The sequence below is a fragment of the Nelumbo nucifera genome, chromosome 8, assembly GCF_055504915.1.
Source record: "Nelumbo nucifera cultivar China Antique chromosome 8, China Antique-T2T, whole genome shotgun sequence".
In the NCBI taxonomy this organism is placed as follows: Eukaryota; Viridiplantae; Streptophyta; class Magnoliopsida; order Proteales; family Nelumbonaceae; genus Nelumbo; species Nelumbo nucifera.
Genome location: NC_142656.1, coordinates 42536591 through 42547994, shown reverse-complemented (window position 1 = coordinate 42547994; position 11404 = coordinate 42536591). Strand labels below are relative to the sequence as shown.

Genomic DNA, 11404 nt, shown 5'->3' with positions numbered 1-11404 from the left:
ACAGACCTAGAATGATGAATGTAGATAAAATGAGATATGAGAATGATTGCATGCTATTTATCTTAAATACGTCAAAACAAAAAAAAAAGAAGAAAAAAAAATTGCATGATAAATATCATGTAGATCAAGACTCTAAACAAAATTCCATAAAAGGCATGAGGGTTAATCTAACAATGGAGAATAATTAGAAGCTTTGTGGGGACAACTAACAAGGGAGAACTAAAACTAACCATGTGTAATATGTGTAGGGTCTAGCTGTTTGGTCCTAAAGGTAATGGCTTGAATGCACATGATAAATTAATGAACTAGGCCATCCATGAAAATATTGACCTACCATGATGACACAACTTCTTATTGGTAGTTCCTAATAAAATGCATACTACTAAATGGAGATGTAAAACTAAATAAAATGACCATGTATGGAGACTAAGGTGGTGCTTTATAAATCTGAAAATTCAGATATGAAAAGTTAAAAAGATATTAAAAGTGTTTGAAATTTGAAAAGAGGCATAGTTGCTTTTCTACTTTTTAGAGGATCTAAATCTATAAGTTTGTTTGTGTTGGATGGACCCTTTACCATCTGAAATTTACTGACTTTACTATTTTATCCCTAGAACATACTATTTGGAAATGTTGAGTTCAATTTACATTATCTCATAAAAAATAATTTTCAACCTCAAAATAATATTGAAACAATACAAATAAAAAATAAAAAATTATTAACTATTAATTAATAAATGAAACGATTAAAATTAAAAAAAATAATTAATGACTATAAAAATATTAAAATAATTAAAAATTACTAGTTAATAAAAATAATTAATAAATAATAAATAACACAAGTAAATTTAATAACAAATAATTAATGTTTAATAAAAATAACAAAATAATTAATAATTAATAAAAAATTGTGGTGGAAGACAGGGAGGGAGGGAGGAAGGGAGGAGAGCGAGAGCGAGAGAGAGAAGACAGGTAGAGAGAGAGCCGCCACTACAACTTGCAGCGGCGGTGGCGATGGTGGGAAGACAAGGGAGGGAGGGAGAGAGAGAGCGAGAGAACTGTTGCGATGGTGGTTCTTCTCTGGCGGTGGTGGCCGGAAGACAGGGCAGAGAGAGATAGAGAGAGCGAGGGAGAGAGAACCACCGCTGCAAGCTACAGCGGTGGTGGCAGGAATATAGGAGAGAGAGAGAGACAAAGAGAGTGCAGTGGTGGTGGTGGTGGTGGAGCTTCATTAGTTCACAGTGAGGGTTCAATTCGATTTACATGAAGGACAAAAATATGTAATGTTAAATTTTTTTTGAGGGTATTTATGTCTTTTAAGTACCTCTAAATTAGGTCTAAGCGCATTAAGCATCTTCTCCACCTCTTAGAAATTAAGATCTAAAATCCAATTTTAGATCTGTAATAAGAGGTAATACCAAACAAAGCAAGGTGTCTCAAAAGAAAACTTTTTAGATTCAGACATCTAAAAAGTGCAATCAAACGCCACCTAAGTAAAATGAGACCTATTATATACCATTGCTTATCGTGCAAAATAAAAGACGGTGAGAGAGAATGATGCTAAGACAAGGAAAACTAGAAATAAAAATAAAATCTACAAGAGCATAAATGGAGAAGAACGACTAATTAATGAATTGTTTATGGAATTAGAAGTTGTAATGTATTAACTAATTTAATACAGAATGCAAAATGCAATTAAGCAAAAAAAGTTACTGCAAAACATGAGGTGATCAAATCCGACAGTTAAGCAAGTGTGATGAGAAATGAGATGATTGTAATAACTTAAGATGATGAGTAGAACTAAAAAAATGACGGCTACTTGTTTAAGACAAGAAAGAAATTCTAGCAATGTCTTTGATTGGGTGGAATGTCAATCCTACTTAACTACTTGGGCAGAAACTAAGAAACATGGAAATAGCAAGCCTACAACAGAAAAAGGAAAAAAAAGGGAACGTCATACCTTATGGGTCATGAAGTAGGACTCACCTCTCGTCAGTTTTTTCGATCAGCAACATGACCTTTATAGTTGTCCTTGCTATGCTTCTTCATGAGGCCTTTGAAATCCTTGTGAAACTCCTTGTGTTGAAGATGACCTCCCGGTCATTTGGGAGGTCAAAGACATTGGTTATGTAGACCAAGATGTGTGGAAACATTGCTGGATCGAGTATCATTTATGTTGCACAATTGTTACTTCAAGAATGCTTTTAGCTTTTTCTCTTGGACGTATGCATGACTTGGGGAGCTCTTAGACTGTAACACTGATATGGGGGGACTCTAAGGACGTGAGAGGTGGTAGAGAGAGTGTAGGACATGGGTTAGGAATGCTTGGGGCTGCTTGGGGAGTAAAGGGGTATTCTCTATACTAGTGAGTGTAGGATAATATCTCTAGGCTTTCTTGTGTGTCTAGGATGTGAGAAAGGGGTGGAATTTATAGATTTTTTTGAGATGGAAATGGGGGGTTGAGATGGGAGACAAGGGAGATCAATGGCTGAGGTTTGAAAGGTTTTTGGAGGGAGATTGATTGAGAGAATGGTCTTTCAAGACAGCTTTGGGAGAGATCATCTCAATCAATCAAGACAAATAGTGAAAGATTTTACCAATTTACCTAAAATGGAAATTTCAAGTTTAGGTGATTGGCTTGATTGATTGGATGCTCCTATCTAGTCAAATTTTGGATTTTTAAGATGCTTCTAGAGGCTGAGAAGAAGTTTTGGTCGTGGGGTGCCATAGGTTTAAAGTTGTTGTGAAGAAGATTCCAAATTGAGGGCCCAGATCGAATATAGCTTCGGATCTCAAAATGGAGGGGCTAACGGTGTCAGAATTGGATGATCTTGGTATCGTTGGGCTTGGAATTTCGAGATATATCCATCTAAAAGGTTGGATTTCAATTTTCATGAGGTATAGGATTCATGATCAAAGATGATCCCGATCAGATGATTGGAACTAATTCCGACTTCGGGTCTTGAGATGAAGGGGTAAACAGTGTCGGATTTGGGTGATCTTGGTGTCATCGGATTTGGACTTTCAGGCTCTACTTACCTATGGTTTTGGATTTCTAATAAGGTTTTGTTAGACAATGTATGCCTTTAGCTCCAATCAGATTGATGTACATTAGACATTTATTGTAAATGAATAAAAGTACATAATTGATTCATGTTATACTTGGTATGTTTCTATGTAATTACTCTTAAATTGGACACTTATGAGACTCGTGTTAGTTTAGAATGTTCACAGCCGTTGGATAGACTAGGAGAAGTTTATCCTGCCAAGGCTGACACCAATGTGCTGCCAAGTCGGTTGGGGTAGGTTGTCTCAGCTGCCAGAGTTAGACCCGAAGCACATGTAGTGTGTATTTACTTGAAACAGTAAACCCATACCATTTTCTAGTTATGCCTTGGACCTTAGAGATTGGTGGGCAAAATTGGAAAGTTACACCTAACCCCTAGACTTGATTATGGTACTGCACTAGGTGTTGGATTGGGTTGTCTTTGATATGCCAATCAGTGAGATCCTTAGTGGGGGTCAAAATCTAGGTATGTTGGGGCAGTCTGAGAATTCACTCGAGTGGGTGATCATAGTGACAGGATCGACCCCTTTGTCGGACAAAGTGAATGATTGGGGACTGCACTCTCTCTGATGGAAACCAAAACTACCGATAGTCGATTTCAATCGTGTTTGAGATTTGTTTTGAAAAGTATATATTTATATGAGAATATAGATATATTATGTTTTATGAAAAAATCTTTGCAAAACGTTTTAATTCCCGGGATCCATCTGAGCAGAGAGTGTAACATTGTACCTTGCAGTCGAGGGAGAGGTCCTCTCTTGTCGGGTAGTGTTTGATCATTATGGGTTGAGAGGTTAAGTGTAAGACCATTTAGGGCTTTTATACCTAATGGACTAATCTCACTTAAGACCATATTCCTTGGGCCTTCATAAGGTGGCTGGGCTCAATGACCATTTAGTGTAAAGGTTGGGCCCATTAAGAGCCCATGCTGATGGACTCAGGGGTTCATTGTATTCAGCAGTGAATTCGGCCAGGCCTTGTAATAGAGAGCCAAGTTAGGGTCCCATGCCATACAAAGAGAGCCAAGTTAGCTAGCAATTAAAAGGGAAAGTGAGTCCACTTTCTTAATGGGCTTAGGGCCCAAGATTATTATAATTAATCAATATGGGCGAATCTGGGTTTAGATATGGGTTTGGATTAGCAGATAAGGATAAGAGGATAAGTCTTATCCACTTAAAGAGTCCAGATCCAAATAAAGATTTGAATTAGGAGTGATGAACCTTCAATTTATCTATATTTTATGAGGTCTCTACATGAAATTTTATGCCGGTTTAATTAAATTTTGACCTATTTTTAGTTTAATTGCAATAAAGATTTCAGTGGCAGCCAACTCGAGAAAAAGAAGGCAAAAGCAAGAAAAGAAAGCCCAAAATTTATCAAGTTCAGCCCAGCCCAGCCTTAAGAGCAAGGGAGTTTTCATTCGGCCCAAGTAGTGCAAGCTAACTCTTTAGAAAAGTCAAGGGAAGAAGCCTAGCAAGAAGGAAATTTCGGCCCAGTCCAGTTTCAGCCCAAAGAATAGCCTAGAGTGTAGCCTACATGTGCTCTAAAGCAAGCTAAGTTGCAACCCAAATAGCAGCCCAAAGGGAGCTAGGGGCGGCAACTCCTAGAAGTTTCTTGAAGAGAAGGAGGGAGCACTCTAGAAGGTTCATGAGGGGTGTAATACACCCAATTCTAGAGGCTTCAAGAAGAGGCAAGAGCTTCATTGAAAGCCTATATAAGGAGGCCTCTAGAGGGGGAAAAAGGGCCCAACATCTTATTTCAAACTCTCCTTGAGCTCTTGTTCTAAGAGAGAAAGAGAGAGAGAGATAGGCGCAAGAGAGGAGAAGAGATGAGGAACTAGAAACTTCAAGAGAAGAAGAAGCTGAATTCGAAGGGGGAGAAAGCAATTGGAGATCAAGGTTTCGTCCTCACTTGATTTCTGCACAAATTGGTAATCAAATTCAGCTAAGATTTATGTAATTTCTCCATCATTTTTTTCCTTTCTTGCTGTAATCAAAGCATGTATTATGCAAATTCAATTCTGTAATTTGTTTTCTAAGTTCATTCGAGTAAAGTAGATTCAATCTTGAAGTTTCTTGTTTGGAATGTCAATTGTGGATTGTTGGCCGAACTGCTATTCTGAAATCTCAAATCTGAAATTTCAGATCATGAATTTACAAGGTCTGAATTGCTATTTTCCAATCTCAGATCTGTAAATTCAGATCATGAAATAGTTGATCCGAACTGCTATTCTATAAAATCAGATCTGTGATTTCAGATCATGAACTTGTAATATCTGAATTACTTGAGAAAGAATTCAGGTAGCTTTAATTCAGTCTGGCCAAATTGTTCCTCTTTCTTGGAATTCCTAGAGTGCTTGAGAAAGACTCTAAGATTTCAGATCTGCCAATCAAGAGCCAAATTGAGTGCAAGGTTAGAGATAACTTGCACAATTTGGTTGGTGTTCATTCAGCTGAGTTGATGATCATCCAGCTAAAATGAAGCCCTAGAATTGCTAGATCTGAATGCATGCTTGGTGATTAGATCCTTGATAGAGATATAAGGACCACCTCTCATGCATAGATTGAACATGCGCTCGAGAGAGGCTGTTCATTGCTTTGGGATTTCACCAAACCAAGGCTGAATCCTATTCTACTCGAATTGCCTAGAAAACTAGTTGCTGAATTTATTTTTCTATGCATCTTTAGCTTGTCTCCTCACTTGCATACAAGGTGTTTGGTCCAATGTGTTAGAAATAACTTTGTAGTTAGAATTTCAGATTTTCATTAGTGTTACATTTCGGCTGATCAGATAATAGTAGACTGATTTATTATTAGTAGTTGCTACATAAATCATCGTGGGACGATACTCTACTCACTACTCTATTACTTGAGCGGCTAGTGCACTTGCTAGTGTCACAATGAGCCACAGATCAAGTTTTTGGCGCCGTTGCCGGGGATTTATTGTAGCAATATTAGGAACCATTGGTCATTCTTAATATGATTTATAGCTTTGCATTCATTGCTGGTTTTCAATTCTACATCTTAAATTTCAATTTTGAATGCAATGGCTTCATTGATGGAGCCGGTTTCCTCTCTTAATACTTGATTGCTCCATCTTTAATTTCAGTTTTAGTTGAGTTTATGTAGATCTGATCAATTTTTTTTTAGCTTCATTATCTCAAAAAGGGTACAGATCTGATTGCATTACTTGTTGTTTCTTGAACTCAACAATCAGATCTGCACTCACATAAAAAGATTTTGGTTAGTTTACTTTCTTTTCTTTTAGTTTTCTTCCAGCTTAAAAGAAAAAAAAAATGGTATGTCTGCTTTCAAATCTGAGCTTCAAATCTGATCTCAGATCTGAAATTCAGATCTGAAAATGGTGTGTGTACAGGTCTGATTTCAGATCTGTAACTCACCCTCATTCGAAGATTCATCAGGACTGATGAGAAGCAAGCTAGAACAACTATTGTGCAGACCTAAGATCAGTGGTATTGCTTGATTTCAGACCTGATATACTGATCTCAGATCTGTATACACCAATACACCTTGCTGAATTCTCATATCAGCCCTGATAATTGTGGTTCTAGCTACTGAACTTAGCATCAATAGCTGCTGAAATGAAGGAGACTCTTAATCAGATTAGGAGATAAGCTCTTTAAGATCTATTTAAATAGAGGAGGGCAAATTGCAAAAAGGTTCCACACTGCTTTCAGTTCTCCCTCTCCTTCTGCTCTTTAAGATCTATCTTGATTCTAGTTTTTGCAAGAAAAATCATATATGAATTTGTGCTCATCTTCCTTGCTTGATCCTTGCTGAAGGATTGTAGTTCTTGCTGAAGGATTGCATTGTTGATCCTGCTTCATCTCAAGCTGTGCCATCTTCAGTGGAGGCAGGATTTGGTACCCTCTTTGGGCGTGAACACCTACTTTGGGAGTTACACATGTAGATTCCGTATAAGGTATAACTCTCCCTTTATTTTGGTTCCAGATTTGATCTAGTTTGTTTTGAGAACGATTCTTGAAAAATGCAATTTTTCTAAATCTGGGAATACAATTCCTGGAAGGGAGAAAATAAATTTTTTAAATTTCGCCCAACCACCCTGCATGGTTTAGCCATCCATATGATGGATCTCCCTTTCCTTCAGTGGTATCAGAGCTAGGTTCAAGTCTTGAACCAAATTTAGAATAGATCTGAAGCTGCACAAATTGGCAGAAACTATTCTACCTGATTTGCGCAAATTTGCAGTTTTTCTGAGAATTCGGTTCTCAGATTTGGGCGTTTGATCTGGAATTAATTCTTTATTATTCTGCAATAATTATGGAATGGTTTTGTTATTATTTCTTGAATTTTTGGACTGTTTGTGTGATGGAGATCGAATTCTTTTATGGCGCAAATATCTGTGCACCTTGCCATCTTTATTCTATTCTTTTGGTCTATAAATAATTTTTTTTAGTTTTAGACAAAATATATAGGATTCAATCTGATGTAATTAATAGAAAATTAGATTTTTCTATTTTTTTTACATTGCAAGACTTGTTGGAGTGCGCAGAGGAGAAGAAGAAATTTTGTAGAAAAGAAATTTGTAATCCGTGATTTGCAAAAAACAAATCTGCAATCTACAATTAACCCTTTTCTTGGAGGTTTGCAGTTTGCCCGAATCATCACACTTACAACCCCATGATTATGTTTTCTTGCTGTTCTTGATTGTCAATTTTGGCTATAATTAATTTCAGATCATAATCTTGATAATTACATCATGTATAGGACACCAAATCCTAGGCCGAATTAACCTAGTTTGGTTCAAATTGGTTGGACCGAAGCCATGGTTCGATGGGGTCTATTCTCAGCCCCATGGGTCACGTTTTAGGTCACCCAAATTTGGTTATGGGCCAAGGGTTTGATGGCCCATCACATGCAATTTGGCCCACCCCTATAAAACCCTATTTTGCTTTGTTAAAGCAGCATCAACCCATTTTCAGCATAACATCTGTATGGGCCGAACTGCTTTTTGCAGTTTAGCCCATATACCTAGATGATATTATTTGATAATAGATGGGCCTTAATGGGCTTATAATGTGTTAACTTTAATTAATTAGGGTTTTATAGATTATTTAATTGATTGGATCAATTTATGCATGTGGATGTATGTGATGTGTTGAATGTGATTCATACATGGGCCATAAGTACTTGGCCCATGTTTAATCGTTAGTGGCTCTCTACAAACACCATGGATGAATGCAAATCATTGCCATGGTGCCCTAAAGATCATTGGATTATCTCCCTTCTCAAAGAGCCCCATATCAGCTTCTTCCCCAAGAGGAACCGTGCAGAACCCTAACCCGTTTTTGGCCCATTTGAATATGACTTTATGAAAGTCAATGGGAGTCACTTTGGTTTGACCTAAATCAGATCTACGTACGTTTTAATTTGTTCCCTCTAGTTAATATAAGTGCAAGTGAAAGGGAATTTCATAAGATGAATTCTCTAAAGGCCTTCCATCATTAGCATGAAGATGGGCCATATTAGCAATGAGGAGATGCACCATAAAATTGGGCTTATCCATTTGCTGGTCTAGTTTGTTGGATGGCTTCATAAGATAATAGGGGCGTCATAGGCCGATGTGGGAGGGGCCCATCCTAAAATGGAAGGCTCTCTCATGGTACCTTGGGGTCCATGATATAATGGGTCAGCACTTACTGGACAGAAAGGTTTAACCTAAAATGGCAACGAACCTTGTCTGATAGAGGCCAAAGGGAAAGCTCATTTGATGAGTAGATAAGATCCTTCACAGAAAGTGGTGGGGTTTTGCAGCTGAAACAGTTGGCTCCATGCACTTATGTGATTTTCCACATTTCCAGAGACATAACCGAGTCTCTGTCACTGAGATAGGAGGGAAATCTCAGAGATGAAGAAATTGAAATGGAACATAGATAAAAGAGCTTTTTATGTAAATAACATGAATCAACTTTGGTCGTGGACTAATTTATGTTGCCTTTTATCAGAAATGGCAAACGAACAATTTTCCAAATTGTTGGATGACAATAAACTTAAGGAACCTAATTATGCTGACTGGTTCCATAACCTTATGTTGCTTTTGATGTCCAAAAAATTGGACAAGGTAGCTAAAAACCCTACACCAGAACGTTCGGGTGACAGGGCTTCCAAGGCCTGTAAGAAAGAGTATCATGAATGGGAGGAGAAGAACTCTCTTGCTTGGTATTTCATCATAGCATCCTTAGACAATCCGATACAGAGACAGTTCGATAAGATCGAAGTATCCAAGGATATCATGGATAGTTGGAGGACATTGTATGAAGAGAAGAATCATTCTATTCAACAGAAGGTCCTCAAATTGTTGATGACCACATAGATGTCTGAGAGCTAACTAGTTCATGACCATTGTCTTAAGATGATGGGCTACATTAACTAACTGGAGGCTCTCGGCTCTGGGCTAGATGATGACACTAAAATTGATGCCATCTTAAACTTTATGCCTCCCTCCTTCAATCGGTTTATTATGAACTATAACATGAATAAGCTAAAGGTTACCCTTCAAGAACTCAACAATATGTTGCAGAGAGCTGAAGAATTGATAAAGAATGATAAGTTAATAGCCATGCTTGTTGAAGTTGGCAAGTCAAACAAGAAAAAGAGGAAGGCTAGGAAGAAGCCTCAGAAGAAAGCTAGCAAGCCTAAAAAGCAGAAGAAAAACAAAGCATCGGATGCATGTCACTTTTGCAGGCAGACCAGACACTAGAAGAGGAACTGTCCTCAGTATCTAGAAACCAAGAAGAAAGAAGGTAATTTCGAATCTTTTGTCATAGAGACCAATATATTGGTCACTTCTGCTTCCTAGTGTATTGACTCTGAGGCTTCTACTCATGCATGTAACACATTGCAGGGGTTCAAAATAAGCAGAAGGCTGAGTATCGATGAAGTGATGCTTTACTTGGGGACTTCTTCAACAGTTGCAGCTACAGCCATAAGAACTGTAAATTTGTATTTCAGAGAAGGAATTGTTGGGCTTAAAGATTGTCTTTATGTACCTACTTTGAGAAGAAATCTAATTTCTATTTCCAAATTGTGCAAGGATGGTTATTCTATTTTGTTTACTAATACGATTACTATTAAACTGAATAACAAATTCTTCACTTATGAAGAACTTTAGAATGGTCTCTATGTCCTTCGTCCTTCTCTGAAAACAAACATAACCAAAACAACATCGGAAATTATCACCAAGAAAACATCACGTGATATAGTTAATCCCACGTGCTTGTGGCATTCCCGATTTGGCCAAATTAATATAGATCATATCACAAGGTTGGTAAAGGATGGTCCTTTGGATTTAATAATTGTAGAAGATCTTCCAACTTGTGAACGTTGCTTTCAGGGTAAGATGACGAAATGGTCATTTGCGGGAAAGCCTGAAAGATCTAAGGGCACACTTGACCTGATACATTCTAATGTATGTGGTCCCCTGAATGTTGGGGTACACAACCAGCACGTTTATTTTATAACTTTCACCGATGATCATTCTTGGTATGGTTACGTGTACCTAATGAGACATAAGTCTGAATCATTTGAAATGTTCAAAGAGTTCAGACAAAAGGTTGAGAAATAGTTGGGGAGACAAATTAAAGCCCTTCGATCAAATCGAGGAGGCAAAATATCTCTCTGATGAATTTAGGGACTACTTAAAGGACAATGGAATTGTATCATAGTTAGCTCCTCTTGCTACACCACAATCAAACGGTGTATTGGAGAGGAGAAACTGGACTCTATTGGATATGGTCCATTCACTTCTCATCCACTTAGAACTATCTATATCGTTTTAGGGATACGCATTAGAGACTGCGATATACGTGTTGAACCAGGTTCCAACCAAATTTGTTCCTAAGAATCCATTTGAGCTTTGGACCGATAAGAAACCAAGTGTAAGATACTTCAAGATTTGGGGTTGTCTGGCACATGTTAGAAGAACAAGTGTTGATAAATTGAAATCCAAGACCAGTTGTTGAGTATTCGTAGGCTACCCCAAAAGCTTTGTAGGATATTTCTTCAATGACCTAGGAGAGCAAAAGCTGTTTTGCAGTCGAAATGCCTACTTCTTGGAAGCAGATTACATTCTAGACAATCATCGTCAAGAAATTGTTCTTGATGAGGAGAGCCCAGAAGTAGTGGCAGATGTCCCAAAGGCTCCAGATAACATCCAACTGAGAAGATCTACCTGCGTTTCTGAAGGGATGAGAGATTCATCCCATGGACGCCCAAAGATTGCGAAATAAGGGGTGAATTTCAAAAAAATTTTTCTCTCCCTTCAACTGGGAATCGCATTCCCTATTTAGAAAATCAT

General features: G+C 37.7%; 1 long non-coding RNA gene across 1 annotated transcript; it reads left to right on the top strand.

Moving 5' to 3' along the window:
- Positions 1-4827: 4827 nt before the first annotated feature.
- On the top strand, positions 4828-10135 carry LOC148789944 (uncharacterized). The gene is made up of 3 exons (XR_016079796.1): positions 4828-4997; positions 6870-9851; positions 9953-10135. It is a non-coding gene; the product is annotated as an uncharacterized LOC148789944 (long non-coding RNA).
- The last annotated feature ends 1269 nt before the right edge of the window (positions 10136-11404 follow it).